General features: G+C 38.0%; 1 protein-coding gene across 11 annotated transcripts in view; it reads right to left on the bottom strand.

The window, feature by feature from the left end:
- ANO3 (anoctamin 3) overlaps positions 1-23332 on the bottom strand; it is a 538169-nt gene that overhangs the window by 364554 nt on the left and 150283 nt on the right. For 2 of the 11 annotated variants that reach the window (XM_069091322.1, XM_069091319.1), the window contains exon 1: positions 19620-20124. The exons of 5 other annotated variants lie outside the window; for them this stretch is intronic. The gene's annotated coding sequence lies outside the window, so the exon portion shown is untranslated. Of the gene's footprint in view, positions 1-1190; positions 1361-19619; positions 20126-23332 lie in introns of those variants that run through there. 4 more of the 11 variants (XM_069091323.1, XM_069091321.1, XM_069091314.1 and 1 more) reach the window with 4 other exon arrangements.

Below are 23332 nucleotides of genomic sequence, written 5' to 3'. Positions count from 1 at the left end.
ATCTAGCTGCTCCATCAGTCTCTTTGAAGATCTCACAATTTGAAACAGTGAACAGGAATATTAAGAGGGGAGACATGTCATGCGATCATATACTTAGACACGGAAAGAATCTTAGAGGTCCTTTAGTTCAGTCCTCTTGTTTTACAGATGAGGAGACTGAGGGCTTGAAAAATTTAGGAGCCTATCCAAGGGAACAAAGATAGCCAAGTCACAAAGGCATGATTTCCATTAGTGGTTCTAGATTCAACACTCATTCTATTGAATAACTCTGCCTGTATTAAGGAAGGACTTTGTTTGTAATATTATTTTATGTGAGTTTCACAATTATTTGGTAATCTAGTGAATTAAAGTAGCATTTTTCCCATTGTACAGGAAAGAAAATCAGCTCCCAGACAGGATATAGCAGCCTAGTGTTCGACTCCAAAGTCAATCAAGGCAGGATCGATGGCTATTTCTCAGGGACAGGATACAAGTCTGTTGAGGTTAGACTAGAAATCTCTGAATTTCCTTCTAATTCCAAAATGCTCGGGCACTGGGGTGATTTTCTTCAAATGAGATGATACATACAAAATTGCTCAGCAAATCATCCCTACAAAGTGCTGGGGGAAAAACCCATGGAATGCTATCATTTTCTTTTTGTTCAAGAGGGAGCTGGTGGTTTAATACTTAATCAAGAGCTTGCTATGCTCCAGGTAATAATACTATGGCAACTGAAAAATGGCTCTGTCTTTATTAACGCACTAAAGTTACAGGCAGGGACAGATTTAAAACCTCTTCTCTGAGTATTTCACCTAGTGTCACATACACAGAGGTCCTCTTGTGGCAGATTATATGCTGTTTCTGGTTTTTAACTCTACTGTAATTAAAGTTTGCCATACAAACTGCCCCCAAACAGCCTATTTTTTGAAAAAGAAAATTAGAATTTAATGGGTGAATGTTTTGTTTTGTAGCCAAGGGATAAAAGCCCTGGACAAGGCAAGATACTTAAGTATAAATTCAGTATGACAGATTTTATTTCCAACTCTCAGGAAGGTAGTCAATTTTCAGTAGAAACTAAAAATGTAAACAGGAAGTTTAACTGAATATTTGGAGGGAATGGAGCAGTGATGTAAATGTGTATCCTTGGCTTTTTTTTTGCTTTTTGCTTTTTGGAGGGGGGAAGGTAGGGCAATTGGGGTTAAGTTACTTACCCAAGGTAACATGGCTAGTTTTGTGTTAAGTGTCTGAGGCCAGATTTGAACTCAGGTCCTCCTGACTTCAGGGCTGGTGCTCTATTCACTGTGCCACCTACCCTCACCTATACTTTGCTTCTAATTGTGTTTATTTTTTCTCCTTCTTCCAAGTCATTTAGGGTTCTTCCCTAGAACAGAAAGGAAGAGGTAAGAAGCAAAATGACATTAGAATGTAAATTCCTTGTGGGCAGGGGATCTTTTGCTATTCTTTGTACCTTCAATTTTTTGTATAGTGCCTGCTTCATTGCAAGGGGTTATTGAAAGCTTTCTTATTGATTCATTGATTAAGTGAATAGGTGAAGGTAGAAGCAGCTAAAAGGGAAAAGAAGAAAAGAGGTAAAAAATTCAGACATGGGAAGGTATTGCAGATTAGGAAGGGCATGGGAATTTCAGTGGCCCTTGAGCCACCGGCTAATGTGATTATTCTCGGGTAACTATTGGTTATAAAAGGAGCATAAGAAAATTTTTATGTAAGTCAGAAGTTACCTATATTTCACTTTCATGCTTGGGAAATTTAAATGGAAGGACACAAGTCTTTGACTAACTTCTCCCTACCCTCTAGTCAGAGTGCACTGCATTGGGATTTGAGAAATCACACAAAATTGCTGAAGCTTAACAGTGTCCCACCTACAAAGCCATCTGATCTAATTTGTACCTGACTTGTACCTGAACAGTAATCCCATTTGCTCCTCTAGTCTCCATTTCAATAAGTATAGTGATAGAAAATCCAATAACTCCTGATGCATTGTCACATTCCAATTTGGGGCAGCTCTTATTGTTTGGAAGTATATCTCCTTGTAACTGGATTAAAACTAACTTTCTAAAACATCTATGCTTTGACACAAGTTCCATTCATTAATCTGGTGTAAATAGAACAATCCAAACCCCTATTCCATGTGACATCCCTTCAAATATTTGAAAGTAGCTATTATAGCCAACATGTCTTCTCTTCTTTAGGCTAAGCAACCCCCATGTGTTCCAATCCTCCAGTGTCATGGTCTCTAGCATCTTCACCGCCAGGGTCATATACATCCTGCATGCATTCTAGTTTGCTAACAATCTTCCAAAAATGTGATGCTTAGAATTGAACTTCAGACATCATCTCACTAGGGGAGTTTACAGGAGGATAATCACTTGTCTCATTCTGGAAACCATACCCACTAGTCTCAATCATAGTACCTTTTTGGTGGTCATGTCAAACTGTTGGATCACTAGCCATGTAGAGCATGAACTGCAGCTTCAAATGAACTGTTGCCTAGTTTTGTCTCTCATCTGAAGGATTTTACATTTATTTCAGTTAAATCTCATTTTATTATATTCAGTCAATAACTTTAGGCTAGGGGTAGGGAACCAGTAGTTGCAAGGCCACTTGTAATGCTCTATATCCTCAAGTGAGGACCTGTGACTGAATCCAAACTGCAGAGAAAAAATTCTCTTAATAAGAGGATTTGTAAAACTTGCACACAGTCAAAAAGTTACACCCAAGGACATCGAACGCCACAGGTTCCCCACCCCTGCTTTGGACATTGAGATGTTTTGAGATGCTAACTGTCAACCAGTATTGGTCTTTCTCCTGGCTTCTTGTAATCTGTAAATTTGTTAAGTGTGACATCTATGCCTTCATCTAAGCCACTGATAAAAATATTAAGCAGCATACAATCAAAGTTACAATTCCAGGGCACTCCATGGGGCATCACCCTCTAACCTGTTTGAATGTTTATAGATTATTTTTTTATGGGGGGGTGGGGAGGCGAGGCAGTCAGTCAGGGTTAAGTGACTTGCCCAAGATCACACAGCTAGTAAGTGTCAAGTGTGTGAGGCCAGATTTGAACTCAAGTGCTCCTGACTCCAGAGTCAGTGCTCTATTCACTGTACCACCTAGCTGTCCCCAGACTATTCTTTAGCTTTAAACTATTCAATAAGATTAAAATCACCCTTGCTCTATCATTGGTTATCCCTCACCTTTCCTCTTTCCTATCATAATAGCACAAATTGTTGTTCAATCATCTCTTCGTGAACGCATTTGATATTTTCTCGGCAAAGATAATAGAGTGGTTTGCCATTTCCTTCTCCAGTTCATTTTACAGATGAGGAAACTGAGGCAAAAAGGTTTAAATGACTTGCCAGGGTCACACAGCTAATAAGTGTCTGAGACTGGATTTGAACTCAGGTCATCCTGACTCCAAGCCTAGTACTTGATCCATTGTGTTTAAATTCTTTGCTAAAATGCAATTATGCTATATCTACCACATTCCCCTGATAAACCAGTCTAGTAAATCTATCAGTAAAGAAAATCAGCATAATGTGGCATGACCTGTTAATGGTGATCCCATGCTAGCTCTCAGTGATTATTGCTTCCCATTCTAAATGTTCACAAACCATTTATTCCATAGTAAGTTTTAAGGTTTGGTCAGGCATTCACATCAAGCTCATTACCCAGTATTTTGAAGATCTCACCTCTTCCCTTTTCTGAAATGAAGTGGTTCATTGGTTCTGGCTCTGGGAAAGATAAATTCCATGCTCACTATTTAGAAGTCCAGCCTCCTGGGGAATGATTTGTGAATGGTCATATGTCTACTAAATGGCAGATGTGAGGTTTGAGTCAAGGTCTTCTACCTCAAAACTGTGTGCTATTCCATAATTAGAATAGACTTCCAGCACCCAGCAGAGGATTAGGCATATAAGAGAGGTTAGTTACTAAAGTGAACTGAACCCAAACATTTACCAGAAATAACAACAGAGGTCGAGATAATCCAAAGAATTCTTATGCATGGTTTCATATTTTGAATTGATGACTTTATTTCTTATGGTTTGAACATAAGCAGCTCCCTTTCACACACTCTTTTTTCAAAAACCCAATGGCTAGCAATTCCCCACATATAGCATTCTGCATCCTGCTCTCTTGTTTTTACACAGGTATTATTGCACAACCTGAAACATCCTCCCCTCTTATCACTGCTTTGGAGAAGCCAGAACTTCTACAACTCACATCCTACACCCTACACAAAGACGTCCTTGATCCCACCAGTTCTTTGTTATCTCTTGCCCTTGAAATTATTTTGTATTCTTTTTTTAGATTTCTGTGTGTCCATTTCATATCTCCCTACTAAAAATAATTTCTAGATGGAAAGGAATGGTATGGTTTTTACCTTCATGTCCCTGACCCCTACCAGAGAGCCTGAACTTAGCAGCCACTTTAATGAATGTTCATTGAGTGGAAAAATCCACACTCCAGCAATGGATTAGATAACTTTGGAGGACCTTTTCAGTGATATTATTCTATGATCAATGAAGAAGTATACAAAGAATCCATAACTAAGGTAGAAAAATTGATTATCTCTACATGTTCACTAACATTGAATATGGAAAAAAAAGTTTGTGTTTATCAACAAAAGTCAAAGCTAGCACCTCATAAGAAGTAATAAACTGTTAAGCAGTCTTGAAATCGATACAAACACAGGAACACAACACTAACACTTGGATATGTGGTGTCAGCCATAAATAGTGTGATGCCGACAACCAGAAAATTGTTGTTATTGAGTCGTTTCAATCACTTCAATTTTCCATGACAACATTTGGGGTTTTCTTGGCAAAGATTCTTTAGCGGTTTCCCCTTACCTTGTCCAGCTCATTTTAAAGGTGAGAAACCTGAGTAAAACAGGGTTAGGTGATTTGCCCAGATACTTGCTAATACATATCTGAGGTCAGATTTGAATTCATCAAGATGAGTCCTCCTAAGTCTAAGCCCAGTGCTCTCTTTACTGCCCCACCTAGCTATGCCCCAAAATGACTTGTCCATTTCTGCAGGCTATTAGTATCAAACTACAAATTCATATCGATTCACAAGGGCCAAAGAAAATCAATGTTCCATTTGCATGCTTCAAAATTCATTTAAAACGGGGAGAATGTAGCTTATTAAGCTCTTCTATCCCTACTAAGGAAGTGTGGCAAGAAGGAAAGAGAACTAAACCTTGAATCAGGAAGGACTTTGGTTAAATACCATTACTGACCCTTAAGAAGGTATACAACCATGAGAAAGTCATTTGGACCCTCTGAGCCTTGGATCCATCAAATATTGAATGGAGATTATACTCGTAATATTTATTTTATCTGGTTGTTGTTGTGAGGATTCTATGAAGTAATATGTATACTTTGCCAACTTTAAAGTACTATATAAATGTTATCATCATCAACATCATTATCTTATTATTTCCATTCTACTCAACTGATTAAAAATAGTCTTAGGACACATCATTATCCTACTATTCTTTGTGCTTACTGTTTGATGATTTAATGCTCAGATGGATAAAATAATTACTTTTTGTATCTGAATACATTTTACATTAGCTCTTTATAATAACAATAGCTAACATTTATATAGCACTTTAAGGTTTGCAAAGTGCTTTATAATCATGATCTCATTTTATCCTCAAAATGGCTCTGAGATGTAGGTACTATAATTATCCTCTTTTTTATAGATAAAGAAACTGAAACAGAGAGAGTGTGTGACTTGCCCAGGGTCACACAGCTAACTAGCTTCTGAGGCAGGATTTAACTTAAGTCTTCCAGACTCTGGGTCCTCCTCTCCTCCATTATGTTACACTGACTCTAACAAAGGTAAAATCATGTCATAAGACAAAATCCCTATATTTTAGATGGATTTTGGAGCATGCAATTTATTTTGTAGGATCAAAGGAAGCATCTTTGAATAAATTCCTTCAGCAGACAGGGTAACAGTGATGATGAGCACATCATTCTCTTTCCATAGGTTTTCTGTTCCTTCCCATAGCTTTGTCTATTGGAAATCATAAGTATTTACTATAGCTAGTCCCTATTTCTCCCAGTCTTGATCATACTTCTCTTTGATCAAGATAGGAATGAATGACTTTGTCCAAATGACTGCCAAGGGAGGGGTATTTATTTGTCTTAAAGCCTTAGTATTGTGTCACTAGATCTCTACTATTGAAAATAATAAATCACATGGTCACGTTAGTCCAATTCACGCTACATATTTCCATTGGTTTAGAAGCAATTAATATATTTTGCATAATTATAACTGGATAATGTGAGTTCAAATACATGAGACTACTTCATGGCATTTGTAATTTGCACTAATCAGGACTTGTATATATGACAGATGGATAAAAGGTAATCTCAGAGTTGGGAACAATCTGGATTCAGATCCTTGCACATCTGGCCAAGTATAGGTAAGTTATATAGCCTAGTAGTGTCTCAGGCAACTCTCTGAGAGTGTAAATTATAGGATAGGTGCAAACTTGAATTGATAGAGAGAGTTTTAGCACTGGACATTCTCTATACAATGGAAACACAGGTACAATCCAAAAGAAAAAGAAAAGAAAACAGAAATGGGAAGTCTAATGAGGGTGATGAAACTTGCTTGAACTGCATATAACTAAAAAGTAGATTATGTAACTTGTGGAAAGACCAACTAGAAAAAAAGATACAACCAGACATGTAATCTCTCTGCTTATGTGTCTGGATTGAAAGATTTTCATTAGAAAATTTTGATTTTGGGGAATCTAGGTGGCACAGTGGATAGAGTGCTGGACTTGGCAGTCAGGAATACTCATCTTGCTGAATTCACATCTGACCTCCAAGGTTCACTAGCTTTGTGATGCTGGGCAAGTCACTTAGCCCTGTTGGTTTCAGTTTCCTCATCTATAAAATGAGTTGGAGAAGGAAATGGCAAATCACTTACGTATCTATGCCAATAAAACCCAAATGGGTAAAAGAGTCAGACAAAACTGAAAAATGACTCAACAGCAAAAGCAAAATTTTGCTTCCAGTCAATATAACCTCCATCATTCTTTCACACTAATGACAAAATTGAGAACATCAAGGAAAACCAGTGGCACAGTTTGGATAAGTCTTGTTCTTTTTCAGGGCTTCAATATCCTCTTCTCTAAAGCAAGGGATTTGGATTGGGTAAACTCTAATATACTTTCCAATGCCACCTAACTAGGTTTCTTTATACTGCCTTAAAAAAATCTATTAAGGAAATAGTAAGACTTAAAATGAAAGCAATCATTAGAAGAGTTCCTGAGATCATGCATCAACCCTTGCTGGAAGGACATTTGGTCACCTCTGTAAATTAGGTATTAAATCATTTCAGAGCTTGTGTGGGAAATATCCATTTAAGTTATCAATGAAGTACAGACTTATTAATAGCAGCATCATTCTTTAGTCATTGGTCCCTCAGACAGTTATTTAGATGGGGCACAAGTGGTGAGTTGGTAATAGATTCAGCTTCATAAAAATGAATGATGTTAATTAGACGGTTTCACTGGATCAATGTCTCTTTAATACACTTAAAATCTTGTTGTTTCCAAGCGATTATGAATACAATGAGATGCTCTTAAAGGTTCTAAGTTCATTGAAACATTTAAGTTCATTGAGTTTGTCAATGGTTTAAGGCTGATGGCTGAAGAAAGAAGGGAGAAGAGATTTATTATACAGCTCATGAAAAGTATCTGCTTTTTCCGAAGTTTGATATCAGGTAATATATCCAATATATTCATGTCCATCCATTCCTTGAATTCACAAAATGTCATTGCACAATTACTAATTTCCCACTATATATGTTGCCCTTCTTATGTGCTGGGAATATAGGGATATAAACAGAGGTATTCCTGTCATCAAGGTCTTTGCATTCTCTGGTGGGGGGGCGGGGGAGAAATGATGGTCACATGAATAAGAGCCCTCTACTATATTCTTAGTATAGTTCTAGATATCAGGTAGAAGTATACTCTCCCTCCTCAAGTTTCTCCTAATCCTTTGCCTATAAAATGAGAAGTTTGAGTTAAGCCAGCCTCCAAGATCTCTCCCAGCTCTATATCTACAAACCTTCATAGGAACAACCCTAATATCCATGTCAAACAAATTCATCCTCTTGGTTCTGACCATTCTATTCTGCATCACTTTACTCAAGTCCCTGAAAGGTTCTCCAGATTCTTCATATTTTTCACCTCCTTTTTCTAATCACCAGGTGGCTTATCATCCTCGTCACTGATTGTCTAATCACAAGTCCCTGTCCAGATATCTTATTGAACACATTCAACAATTCCCTTACCTTCAACGAATATGACACCAGATGACATCTAGAACTCTTATACCCTAGAGACAATCTGGACTCAGTTATCATTTATGATGTCTAAGGTTTGGGTTCTTTTCTATTTGGTAGATATACCCTCTCCCCATCTATTATTGTTCCTCCAAACACATTTGATCATTAACTCTATTACCAAGACTTGAGCCACTATAAAGAACCGTTGTACCTTTCTCAGAAATTCCACAGAGCAATAGGCAAACCTACCCAGCTCTCAATGCCAAAGGCTACAGGTTTCTCTTAGATAGTCAATTGATAACATTGTTCTTGAAAATGTGGTATGTCTTAATATTTAAAATACACTCATTATAACTGAGTGCCTTTTTTCTTCTCTTTTATTTGCATGGGGGTGGTGGTGGTTTAATAAAATCTGCTAGTGAGCTATCCCTCTCACTAACATAAGCTCTACATAGCTTGTGATTTCAGTGTTTGAGGATAGAGCGGTGACCTCCTTGCGCTCAAACATAAAGCAAATGATTCTCTGGCACCAAGCCCTAATGACCATCTGCTAAAATGAAACTATGCCCACTCAAAAGTTGGAACATGTCATTTCTCTCATTTCAAGAGGCACCAAGTAACACTGGCTTAGAGGGAATGTGCAAAACCCTGAAAGCAACACCTTATGTGAGATATCCCCTGAAGAGAGGAAGGCCCAAATTAGAAACACATGCTCCATTGGAAGGGCTTATCTGGACTCCACCATGAATGGTGCTTTTATCCCCCATGCATTTCCATAAGCCACTTGTTCCATTAGGAAGGAGTCAAAAGAGATCTAGGTTCCAGTCTCCACTCTAATCAATAACGAATTGAAACCCTGGGGCAAATATTTACCTTTTTGGGCTTCAGTTCTCTCATCTGCTATTTGAGGGTGTTTTGATTAGAGCAGTGGTTTTTAAACTAGAGTTTGTGAACTTATTTTTAAAAATATATTTTATAACTATTTCAATGTAATTGCTTTCCTTTGTAATCCTATTATTTTATTTTGTGTATTTAAAATTAATCTCAAATGAGATTCTTAGGCTTCATCAGTCTGTTAAAGAAATCTATGACATGGTAAAAAAAATACTAAGAATTCCTGATTTCATAGCCCCTTCCAGCTTCTAAATCATATAAACATTATTATAAGTATTTCTGTATAGATACAGTGTTGAATTGGGGAAGGAGCACCAAATCTGGAGGTAGGTCTTTACATTCTTTCTTTTTGTTGTTCTTCAGCCATTATCGTCATATCAGACTATTTGCAATGCCATTTGTGATTTTCTTGGCAAAGATGCATTGGAATGGTTTGCCATTTCCTTCTCCAGCTCATCTTACAGATGAGGAAACTGAGGCAAACAGTTAAGTGACTTGAACAGGGTCACACAGCTAGAAAGTGTCTGAGACTGGATTTGGACTCAAGTCTTCCTGATTCCAGATCTGGCACTCTATCTACTTTGCCACCTAGCTGCCCCTACTCTCTTCCTAGCATTAGCATTCATCCCTCTTTACAAAACTGATTACATAGATTTCCTATTCTCCCTCCACTCCAGAGTTGGGAAGAACCTCAGAAGACAGCTAGTCTAATCCATAAATTCAAAACAAAAATTTCTATAATATTCCTAACAAATGTTCATTTAGCTTTTGCTGGAAGACTTCCATCGGGAAAGTATTCACTTCCTTTTCTGTAGGTAGAATATTCTACTTTTGGACAGTTCCCATTTTTAAGATTTTTATTTTCATTTTTTTACTTGTACCAAGGTGAAGTTTGCCTTTATACTCTTTGCACTCATTACTCCTAATTTTGTCCTTTGGACCTCTTTCGATCCTCAGTTTCCTCATGTGAAATATAAGTGGGATTGACCATCATATTGTGGTGTGGTTATCTATCCCATAAGACTATGGCACTTCTAATATGTAAAGATTCACACCTACCTCTCTAGCCTCTCATAGCCCATATGACCTCAAGCAAGTCCTTGATTTAGCTGAACCTTAGTTACCTCGCATGTAAAATGAAGGGGTTGGGTGAGAAGACCGCTAAGGTTTCCTCTAGCCTTGATCCAATGATCCTGGGCTCCACAACACATAAAACTACAGCCTTCTCTTTGAAGATAGATTAGCTATCTCTTAAGAAACCAGTGGAAAAATAAAGCTTCTCTAAGGTAAAATCTTTTTTTCAGTTTTCAGGGAAAGAGAAAAAAATGGTGTTATCCCCTTGAGAAGACTTCTATTAATGAGGAGTGCAGCATATAGAGGACCTTTCAACTACAGCATATCAAATGCAGGAGAATGTTTGTGGAAATCAACATGCTTCCCCGATCATCAAATATTCTTTGTAGGAGACAAGTGATATCAAATGACTTAACTTTTCTATAGAACTGTTTTGCATCCCTACAGAACACCACAGAATGGTTAGTGTCAACATCACATGACAATGGATCTAATTTAAATGATATGTCACTTTCTCCATAACAACCCAGAGAAATAATTGCCCCCATTTGGACAGAGCAAGAAACAGAGTTTACGATCAATGTGCCCAGTGCCGCAGAAGAAAAAAAGGAGGAAAAAAGAAAGTTATGTGTTAACTTTATTATACATTTAAAAGGAATAGGAAGTTGTATATAATAAATTTGCATTTTCATGTACAATCATCTTTTTTTTCCCATTTTACTAGTTCTGAAGTTCAGAATAAAATAAATAAAATTTTAAAAGATAAAAAATTTCAAAGACAATTGTCAAGCTAATGAAAGTAAAAAAAAAGTAATCAAGGAGGGTTGGATTTTAGAGTCAGAGGATTAAATTCTGGGCTCTGTTACTATTTAATTTTTAAAATTTTAAAATTATTAGCTTTATAATATGAAGATTTTATTCTGAACTTACTATCTGTGATACTTTGGATGATGATGATGATGAAGATGGTATTTACAAAGTTTCAAGGTCCGCAAAGCACTTTAAATATATTATTTCATTCAATTTTGATAAGGGGAACTAGGTGCTACTATTATCCTCATTTGGCAGATGAAGATACTGAGTGACTTTGCTGGGGTCACATACCTTAAAGTTGTCTAAGGTTTTTTTTTTTGAATGCTGTCTTCCTGACCCCATCTTCAGCACATGAAAGAGCTGCTTCAGCTTAATCTCTTTGGTGTCTCAGGACCTGTGGTGAGGTGAGCTGTACTAATAAGGTTTATGGCTCAGCTCTAAAATTATAAGGTTATTACCAGGCAAAAGTAGACTAAATAGTACCTATACTGAACCTGGACATTAGGTGGCACCATAGTGCACAGAACACTGGGCCTGGAGTCAGGAAGACTCCTCTTCCTGAGTTCAAATCTGGCCTTAGACATTTACTAACTGTGTGACTCTGGGCAAGTCATTTAACCCTATTGGACTCAGTTTCCTCATCTGTCAAATGAGCTGGAGAAGAAATGGCAAAGTACTCCAGTATCTTTGCCAAGAAAATCCCAAATGGGGTCACAAAGAGTCAGACACGAGTGAAACAACTGAACAACATATTGAAATTAGCTTCACATTCATCTACATTTAACACTCTTTAGTATATTGCTTTAAGCAATTGAATTTAATTTGTTTACACTGTTTAGATAAACAGCATCTTTGTCTTTGGGCCTCAGTTTCTCTATGCAAAAAATGAGAAGGTTAGCTCTTTAATAATCCTTGCATCTCCAACACGAATACCACCAAGAAGCTGGGTTGAGTGGAGTCAACACATTTCCCTGGATGACCATCCCTTTACTATCTTTACTATCCTTCCCCTGCTACGGCCACATAAACCTCCTTTCGTTAACTGTTAGATTGACTACAACATGTCATCTCATTCCAATTTCAGACCTAAAGTAGCAAAGGATCAGCTTGGGTCAGGCCTGTCATTAGAAACTGAACTTCAAAAATGAGCTATCCCAATCTCCTTAGACGGGACACTAAGATCTAGGCAGATAAAGCTCCCCACACTCTCATAGAGCTAGTTAATAATACTTTAAAGAGTTGAATTAAATTGATGTCATTTTATATTTAGTGTGAGACTTCTAAAAAGAACTGTCAGTAATCATGTCCATTCTTATATTTCTATTCATATTAGATGGATCTTTCATCTATACGTACAGTCATTGAGGCCTTGGATGAGCTATAATACGATGGTCCACTTGTCCATATTATTTGTCACTTATTTACCTGTCTCAACTGGTCAGGAGTGAGACTGTAATCCTTATAGGGAAGGGAGCAACAGCAGGAATGTATCTTAAGATTTGGAAGAGAGCTTGGAAATTATCAGGTCAAGGGTTCTTAAACTTCTTTTATGTGTCATGGGTCCCTTAGGCAATTTGGCGAAGGCTATGGACCTCTTCTCATAGTATTTTTGAATGCACAAAATAAAATATGTAAAATTACAAAGGAAACCAAGTATAATGAACTATGTATGTATGTATGTATACATATATATGTAAATATGACACATATGACACAATATGACAAAAGATAACCTAATGGAGAAGGAAACTGCCAACCAGTCCAGAGTCTTTGCAAAGAAAACCCCATATAGGGTTATGAAAAGAGTCATACAGAACTGAATGACTGAACAACAATGTATGTATATACAGTATATGTATGTATATGTTTATATATGGAAATGCATATAGTTTGCATGTATACATATACAAAATATGTGCATGCACATATGGGTGTTTATGTGTCTCTACATATTTACTTATACATATGTGTGTGCATGCATATATGTATACACATACATACACATATATGAAAAACAATCAACTAAATCCTTCCAGATGCAGGTTTCTGAAGCCCACAGATTTCTGTATTGTTTGCTTGTTGTCACATAACAAATTAGTGACAGAACCAGGACTAGAAGCCAAGTTTCAGAGGATGAGAAATTTAGAAGTGGAAAGAATTTTAAAGGCTATTGAGACAAATCCTCTCATCCCTCCCATTTTACAGATGGAGAGCTAAGGCAATGAAAAGCACCTTTCCAGGGACACTCTTTGCTAGTTAAATGTGTGGGGACGGCCCTGCTCTGCCCTACTCCAAGTCTAGTGCTCTGTTCAGGACACCACCTGTCTTCTAAATAGGCTCAGGCCTAAGGTTCTAAGAGGCCCAAAAGTTACTGATACCAGAGATGCCCTAACAGGGAGGAGCAGTTGCTCTATGGGACTCTTGCCCATTATTCCAAACATTTTCTGGTCTAATTATTTAATACTGGATATCATATCAGTTCCAAGCTGCAGACTTTTAGTCATAATTTTAAGAGTTTGGCCAAGACACAACAAAGAGTCTTTAAATTTAATCAAATCACTCTTCAATTCTACTCCAAGTGACTAATTGATTCAGGCCAAACCTTTTAAAAAGAACAATATGTGTTTACATATGGCAAAAAAGGAAGAAAAAAGGAAATGCAAAGCAATAGTGACCTCTAGTGGAAACAAGTACTGGAAAGAATGCTACATAGAATCCTGTGACTGGAGGGTTACAGAGGTGGGGAATTAAAATGGAGAGATTTTTAAGCTTGGACCCTAAGATTTCAAGAGGTTTCTGAACTTGGATGGGAAAAATACATCTATTTTCAGTAACTTCTCATTGACATTTAGCATTTCTTTCATTTATTTCAAAGTGTTATTTTGAGGAGGGGTCCATAGGCTTCACCACACTGCCGAAGGAAGGGAGGGTGTTGGCACAAAAACAGGTTAGGAACTCTGAGCTGCTGTATAACCTAGCCTCATTTTCCAGGTGATGCAAGCAAAACCCAGAAGAAATAATTTTCTGCAAGTTAATGACATAGTTGAGGTTAGCACCAGATCTCCAAACACCAGGTTTCTTTTCTCTCCCCCATCCTCTTTTTAATACTACATTGCACTTTAGAACCTAATAATTTTGAGATGTTTCTGTGTAATGACAAAGAGGATTTGAGTTTTTTTTGCTTGAATGCAGATCACAAAAGCAGAACAAAAAACGGGTGGAAGGAAAAAGGAAGCAAATTTTGATAAAATATTGGGAACATTTCTTCACAGTTACATCCTGCCCGATTACACGTCATGCTGTTCATAACACATGGCACTTCAGCAATTCTCTACATGTTTATATCTCCAATGCACACTTTCCTTATCTCCCCTTCTTACACTCTCTAATTTCCATAAAAACTCAAGCAGTTCCTCTTACTGATCTCTTCTCCCTGCTATGTCTCCCATGCCTCCCCTTCCCCCCAATTTTTAACTTATATTACTTTTATATCTACATGTACTATATGTTTATATATATATTCTTTCTCTGTGTGCCTGCATATGAGTGTGTGTATGCATATGTGTGTGAGCTCCCAGAAGGCAGGGACTCTTTCATTTTTTATCTTTTTTTATCCCCAACATTTAGCACTGGGCATAGCACATAATGGGGGTTTAATGAATGCTTTTGAACTGATAGATTTAATTAGAATTATGCAATGAAAAAAGAATATGTAATCCCAAGACTGGAGGCCGGCTAAGGGAATTGTATTGGGAACTTAAACAAAATGTATAGGATTTTTAATCTTTGGTCTTATGATTTCAGGAGGTTCAGAACATTAGGTTACTTCAATTACAATGAGCTGCTTTTAGAGGTAATGGATTCTCTTGTCCTTTAAATAAATGATCATTTGTTAGCTATGTTATAAAGGAAATTCTTTCTAAGGCAAAATTAGAGTAGGCAGCTTCCAAAGTCTCAATGAACATCAAAATTCTATGTAACAGGTACATAAAAAAACAGGGAAGGAGTAGACCAGTAAGTGTATTGTGAATTCTAGGACATACTGAGAACAGAGGGTTGATATCACCACTGGTGTCTGAGCCTGTTTTCACCAGTTAACTTCTTTTGCATTTTAAAATATTTATTACATGAACTTTGCAGCATGATAAAAAGAATCAGAGACCTCTGGACACAGGTTTAGTGCTTGCCCATCAAATGACCCTTGGCTGTTTCTCGGTCACACCAATAGTTTCTAATGACTCTGAAGCAGGACACAGAAGAGTAGCTGGGTAACACAGGTAATAAACACAAACTCCTATAGAAAAACTGGTTAATATGAAAACATGACTGTGTTCTTTTTCAGTCTGATGGTTATTAATTCCTGTTGTTATTAATCATTAAATTTGATTGGTTATTAATGATTAAATCTGATTATCATTATTGTTATTAATGATTAAATTTGATGATTATTAAATCTGAATGGCTATTAAATAGAAAAGGAGCCCAATGATGGGAAAAAGATAACTAAAAATCTGAAAAAAAAGTTTTTGGGGGCAAGTAGGGGAAGAGTAGAGAGTAGAAAGGAGAGGTGAAGCATCCTTTAGGCATCCTTTGAGTCTTATCTCCTCCTTGAGGATCCCAACCAGAACTACTCTCTTCCTTCTTTGAAGTTCTCTAGTAATTTTCAAATTTGTCCCTCATATGATAGTTAGCAAAAATCACCTGGTATTGCTAATTACTTTTTACATCTTCATGCATATCTATGGGGATCTAGGCAGCCTAGTCGATAGAATATTGGGTTTGGAGTCAGGTAAACTGGAGTTCAGATCCTGCCCAGGAAACATCTGAATAAAATTTGAACCCAGGTGCTGTGAATGAGGAGGCAACGCTCTTTGTATTATATTGCGATGTTGCGTTGTATAATTCTGGACCATTTGTCTCTGCTTTATCTCTACAACAGTGTGGTGAAACTCTGAAGGGGGGAACTGTACGCGGCTAGTCTTCTGCATCATTAGACTCGCGCCTTGAGAAAAATGACTGGATTTTGCCTTTCCTTGTATCTCTGGCACTTACCGCAGTGGTGGGCACAGAATAACTGGCACCTGGTGGGCATGTAATAAATAGATGATTGTTGACTGACTCTATCCACCATAGTACAATACATTTCCCATATCTGCATTGAGTGCTTCCTCTTTCTGGTTCTGAGCAGCCTTATCTATACGATGATGTTTATGGACAGGACAATCTCTAAGACAAAGTCTAGTTCTCTTCTCTTATGATTACGGGATGATTCTAAGTATGTAAATCAATGACAAACTGGATTCTGAATTCTAAAGACTTGTGTAAGTCATCTCACGTAAAATGGGAAATAGTAACAGTAATTATGTTAGGTCAGCCACCCCTCACCCACCATGGTCAAGAACTTCAAACTTACAGATGATAAATTCCTGTATGAAAAAGGTCCCAAAATATACTTGAGAATTCAGTATATTAACAATACTAGAACTGCAGCATGATCACAGATGTAGCTGATTAGACAGAAAACTAACCCATAACATTTGAAGAACATTTGAAGACATTTTACCATACCAGACAAGGAGCTAGGTGTGCAGTGGATACAATGCTGGACCTGGAATCAGGGAGACCTGAGTTCAGATTTGGCTCACAGACACTTACAAGCTGTGTGAACTAGGCAAATCACTTAATCTTCTTTGCCTCAGTTTCCTTATCTGTAAAAGGAGCTGGAGAAGGAAGTAGCAAACCCTTCCAGTACCTTTGCAAAAAAACCCCAAATGGAATCACAAAGAGTTGGACACAACTGAAATTACTGAACACCACCACCACCATACCAAACACTCATAATCTCCAAGCTATGTGCAACAAGAAATCTATTAAAAAAAAAGAGAAAACTACATGGGAAAGATGTGAGGTGCATAGCCTTTAATTTATTCCATATGTATCGTGTGTGTAGACTACATATATCATGTACCTTTTTAATTATATCTTGTCTTTTCAATTAGACTGTGAGCTCCTTGAGAACAGGGATTTTCTTTGTGTTTCTGGTGCTTAGAACAGTGTCTGGCACCCAGTTAGCACTTTAACACACACTTATTGACAGACTGATTCCTGTCATCCCATCTGTTACTGGATCTGTCCCAAAGATACTTTCAGTGAACCTACAGAAGATGAACCACTTACATCCTAACACTTATATTCAATTACAAACAGCAGTCATTTCCCCCACCTGTCTAATGGGCCATGGAATATCAAACATAAAAGAATAATAGTAAGATAATGACTTGGATTCGGATTTTTGTAGCTGCAAACCATAAAAAGATGAGAAATACATAATGACTATATTAATAATAACAAAGCATTTGGTGATCAACTCATTCTCTGTGCTCTTACAGCTCCCCAGCTGTCGTGTCCCAATCCAGATGCCTTCAATCTGGAGTCTGTTCTTAGTCCTGAGTCTCTGGAGGGACCCACCATTTAATGAGGAGATCCCTGGCGTGTTCAATGCACAATCTGCCCAAAGCACTCTCCAGATACCTACTCAGAACCTTGTCCCCTTCTGAATGACCTCAGAGGTACCCTTCCACCACTTTCCAGGTACCTTTTATATTGTTTCTCCTACTGTTAGAATGTAAGAATTAATTCTCTGTCAAGTCAATAAGCATTAAGTGTCATATGTATCATTGAGAGCAGAGACTTTTTTCCCTTTCTTATGCACCTCCCCGGGGCCCCTCCTTCTTTTAATCTAAGAGTGTGAAGGGTTGACATTGGAGAGGACGTTCTAGGTCAGGCATGGAGAACCTGCTTCCTCAAGGTCACATGAGGTCTTCTAGATTCTCAAATTTGGCCCTTTGACTGAATCCAAACTTCTGAAGTAGCCTCCAAGCCACAGGTTCCCCACCCATCTGGATCCTCAAGAATTTAGGGAGGACACCCAGAGAATACCCCTCTCCCTGGATTTTTCTTTTAGATTTCATGATCTCTAGAAAATAACAATTCTACATGATGAATTCAACTCTCCAACTCCCATCTCTTCAGATCATTTCTCACCTCTGCTGAAGAACTACATCATACTCCTATGTAGGGTGCCCTTGGCCTCCTTCTTCTAACTTTCAACTTCTTTTCTTGTGTTTTATTCCCCTATAAGATTGTGAGGTACTTGACGGCATTGCTGTCTTCTGCCTTTCTCCGTATCTAAAGTACTTGTACGTAGTAGGTTTTTAATAAATATCTATTGTCTCCAACTACCTCTGGCTCAGATTAGCAGTGCCCTTCTTTGGCATCAGCTCACTTTAGGAGCTATTATTTCTGGCCCATTCTACTTTCCAAAGACAGCAAAAATGCTCACGTGTTATTACCTGTTTTTGAGGCTTCTGTCTCCCATCAACCTTTTGTTTCTACTTACAGATGGGAAAAATGGGATTTCTCATAAAGCCCCTTGCAGATAAGGGGCAATACTATAATGATATTTCATCAGTATGCAAAGAGATCACATAATTTCTTGCAGGTTTGTTCACTAGAGACTGATTACTCTTTTCTCAGGAATAAATCAAACTTAGCCCTTACCTAGGATACAGACCTTGGTCTCAGAATGAAGTTAAAAAATTAATTATTTTTAAAAGTTCATTTAGATAAGCAGGCAACAAGCAACTATTATGTGTAAAAACCCATGTTAAGATTCATAAATAGATAAAAATTGGTTCAGTCCTTGCCTACAAGAAGCTGATGCTCCTAATAACAGAACTGAGGCTATGAGAAAAATTAGAATTCAGAAAAGATGAGTGGTCCAAAGGAAGGGCCATGATAGGTTCTTAGAGGGAGCAATGCTTTCTCACTGGAGGAGAAGCTAATTTACCAACCAATAGTATTGGTGAGTGGCTATATTCACCTAGTATCTGGCTAGCCAAATGAATGATGGAGGAAGCAAGCTATGCGTAGACACCTACTGCCAAAGTCTTTCTGGAGTCCCCTCTTTTCACATCTAAACATGATCAAATTCTCTCTATATATACACAACCCAGATGCACATATGTAATATATAATATGATATATTATTCTAATTTATAATATACAATACATAATTATTTACACATACATATATGTACATAAAATCATTATGATATATACACACAATACACACTATTTTATGATATATACACACAAAAATATCTGGTTAAGAAAACTTATTTTAAGACTTATAAGGTCATAGAATGTGACATTTTCCTTCTTTAGTATGAGAAGAGAGGTGCTTTGTAGAATGATATATAAAGATCAGGAACGTGTTTTCTATGTGTCTGCATGAGGCTACTGATGGAGAAGACACCAAACAAGTCCTCGTAAACTAAGTCAGCCCAGGCAGTATGGATTTTTAAAGGTTTGAAGATGAAACCAGGTGGCCAAGTTGAGAAATAACTTCATCAATGCCTTTTAAGTTCATTCCCCCAGGTTCAGCAGGCCGTCTTAACCTTCAGTCTGTTAATGAGTCTCAGAAGCAGTGACGAGAAAGGGAAAAAAGGAAAGTCACTTACCATGATCCTGCAGTCACCTCCTCTTGACAAATAGCAGATATCTTCATATGGTTTGATCTCTGAAGTTATGTATTGGTAGATTAAGCTTCTTCTGATCCTTATTTTCCTGGGTTTTTGATAAGACACCAGGTATAGCAGCTAGTCAAAATTTTAAACATCTAAGAATTGAGAAATATGCTTGACTCATAACAAGACTTGGCAGAATGTTCACATACCACGTCCTGACACAAGGTCATGGATTATCTCCTTTGCCCGTGCCGTGATTTGGTAGGAAACCAAAAGATCAAAAGGGAGGGCAGCCTGGGCCTTCCCAAACCTGTGCCTTGCTCCTTTCTAAGCACTTTTTGTTAGTGCAGTTGTTAAACTCTCTGTTCTTAACTCCTTAGTGAAGCAGGAATCCATCAGTCTTCAACACCCACGCAGAAGAATGTAAAGTTTACATCTTTCTCTCAACGGCAGGCCAGGAATAGCTCTGAAGCCAATCATAACATTTGTAGGCCAGGCTTTCCTCTCTCCCAGGGTACAGATGCAAGTGTGTTGTCACGGAGGCATGCAGAACACATGTTTCTGATGTGCATGTTATCTTTCTACAAAGCATCTCTTCTCCTTTGAGACTTAAAGAGGGATATGGGGCATATTCTAGGACCTTACAGGCTTTAGATCAGGGATTCTTAACCTGGGGCGCATGACTTGCTGGTTTTAATGTTTTGATAATTATATCTTAACATAATTGACTTTCTTTGTAATCCTATGTATTTTACTTCATACCTTTAAGAGAATTATTCTGAGGAGTCCACCCATAGGCTTCCCTAGACTACCAAAGAGGTTGAGGAAACAGAAAAAGTTAGGAACAACTACTTTAGAAGTTCCAGGCAAGGGTAGATCTAGAGAAGTTCGAGAAGATTGGAGTGATCATCACTTCCTGAAATCCTTTCTCAATGTCTAGCAACAGGAGATCCATTGAAGGTCAGTGAGGTCCAGTGAGTTTAGCACTAATCTGGGGATTTAGAATTCTAATCTTTTCCTACCAGTGATTGTGTATCACTCAAAGTTTCTTTTTTTTTTTTCTCATCTCTCTTCTCTTTCTCATTTCTTTTCTTTTCTCCCATCTTACTGCACCCCCATATCATCTCTCTCTGTGTCTTCTCTCTCTTTATCCTTTCATTTAGGCTTCAGCTCCTTCAAACACAGAATTCTAGTCCTAATAGGAGTCCTTTTCAATGGGGTTTACAAGATTGTAGGAAGGAATTAATATTTGGCCCTTTAAACCAGTTGTTCTATATTTAACAGTTCCACCATTTAATTTCCTAATCTGCATTAATAGGTTTAGACTCCATAAAAAGGCAGCATGGTCCAATAATGATGGAGGAGAGAGACTAGGAACACCAGATTTTGAGTCAGAGGGTCCGGGTTCAAATCCATACTCTTCCTTTTACTTTCTGCATAACTTTGGGAAGGATAGCAACATGGCTTGACTTTGGTTTCCTCATTTATAAAAGGACATGATGACTCTAGGTGACTTTTTTTTAAAGCAACTGGGGCTAAGTAACTTGTTCAAGGTTACACGGCCACTTATTTTTTGTGTGGGTGCCGAGTATCTGAGGCCGGAACCGATCCCGGGTCTCCCAACTCCGGGGCCAGAGCTCTTGCTCACTGTGCCACCTGGCCGCCCCTCTAGGTGACTTTTAAGAGTCCTGTGTTTATGTTCTTTTTTTAAGACTCTGTGTTTATGTTCCAATTGTGACAGAGTAGATAGAGCACTGAACATTTAATGCTGGAAGACCTTCGTTCAAATACTGGCTCAGAAATTTACTAGCTATGACCTTGGGCAGGTCACTTAAGACTCAATTTCCTCATCTGTACAGTGGAGATAATGAGAACATCTACCCCACAGGGCTGTTGTGAAAGAACATCCAGGTAAAATATTTTGTAATCTTTAAAGCACTATGTTAATATTCACTGCTTTATTAGCTATTTTTTAAGCAGAATTAAGGACATCTGTTTTTTCGAATGGTTTCATGAAGTATAACTACCCAATATAGACTGTAAGCTGTCTGAGGGAAAGGATTGCTTTGGCTTTGTACCCTCAGGACCCAACGCATAGCTGGTCATTAAGCAAGTTTGTGCAGAAACAGAACCACAGAAAGAGATGAGAAGATTGGCCACTAGAGGGAGGCCTGGCTTTATGCTGTGACTTAACTGGTAAGGCAATTGATAAAACAGCTGGTGGAAGATGAGGGTGTCCCTGATGAACCAGAAAGCCCAGTCATACGAACAGAGAGACCACCCAAAGGATCGTCTCAAGGTGAAGCAGTACTGATACTTGACAGGCATCCAACTCTGAAAGGAATGAAAAGCAAGAAGAAACAAGAAAATAACCTTCCGGACATGGTGCTGTTGGCCAGTTGGCTTGCATTTTTCTCCTTCCCACATTCTCCTCAATATCCATGTCCCAGCTTTCTCAAAACAGCATTCACACAAGGAGATCATCTAAAAGGGACCAGAAGCAGAAGCTGGGGTGCTTCCTTGAGCGATACTCAACTTACAAGGACTTTGCCTTTTCTCTATCAGAAAAGTTATGTATTTTTAACAGAAGCAGTTTGGGCTTATGATAGGGGAGTGAATTTGGAATCAGGAAGAACTGGGTTCAAATTGTTTTTCGAGATGCTTACTGTCCTGGGCCACTCACCAAGTCTCTCTTGGTGGGAGTGAGATCGTAGGCAGTGCAGTGGTTCAGTGGATAGAGAGTTAGACCTGAGGTCAGGAAGACATGAGTTCAAATCTAGCTTCAGACACTTATTAATTTGTGTGATCCTGGGCAAATCACTTAGCATGTTTGCCTCAGTTTTCACATCTATTAAATGGGGATAATAATAGCACCTAAATCTAAAGGTTGTTGTGAGGATCAAATGAGATAATAATTATAAAATCTTAGTACAGTGTGAGGCACATAGCAAATGGTATATAAATGTTATCATCATCGTCATCATCAACAACAAGCATTATTAAGGGCCTACTATGTCAGAAGGGACATTTAGGTGCCATAGCTGATACAATGCCATACCTAGAGTCAGGAAGACTTCCTCCTCTAGTCTCAGACTCTTACTAGTCATGTGATGCTGGGGAAGTTATTTCATCCTGTTTGCCTCAGTTTCCTCATCTGTAAAATGAGCTAGAGAAGGAATCGGCAAACCACTCTAGTATCTTTGCCAAGAAAACCCCCAGTGGGTTCGCGAAGTGTAGTACAGGGCTGAAAAATGACCCTGACTATCAGATACTGTGTAAGCCCCAGAGGATACAAAGAGGAAAAAAAAAGGTCCCTGCCCTCAAGAAATTTACATTATTTAGGACAAAAAATATGGTCATGTATAAAAAAAAACAGAATAGAAACATAAATTGTAAGGAAAATCTGGGATCTTAGGAGGCAGTGTGGTGGAGGAAATATATTCCAGTCATAGAGAAGAGTGTGCAAAGACACGGAGTGTAGAAGGAATCCTGCATTAGGAAAAGTATTTAAACTATTTTGGCTGGAGGAGAGGGTGTATGAAGCTGAGGAATGTGTTATATACTTTCCATCATCATATCATACTGACTCTCCAAAGAAACCACATCTATATCTAAGAAAAGGAAACAAAGTTTCAGAGAAGTTAGCTAAAAACAACACTCCCTTCCCTCCAAATCCATTCTTTCTTTCCCTTCCTTCCTTCCTCCCT

The sequence above is a fragment of the Petaurus breviceps genome, unplaced genomic scaffold (genome assembly GCF_028583685.1).
Source record: "Petaurus breviceps papuanus isolate PSGF00001 unplaced genomic scaffold, PetGlider_PUasm1.0 188, whole genome shotgun sequence".
Classification (NCBI taxonomy): domain Eukaryota; kingdom Metazoa; phylum Chordata; class Mammalia; order Diprotodontia; family Petauridae; genus Petaurus; species Petaurus breviceps.
This window is presented reverse-complemented; position numbering and strand designations above follow the sequence as displayed.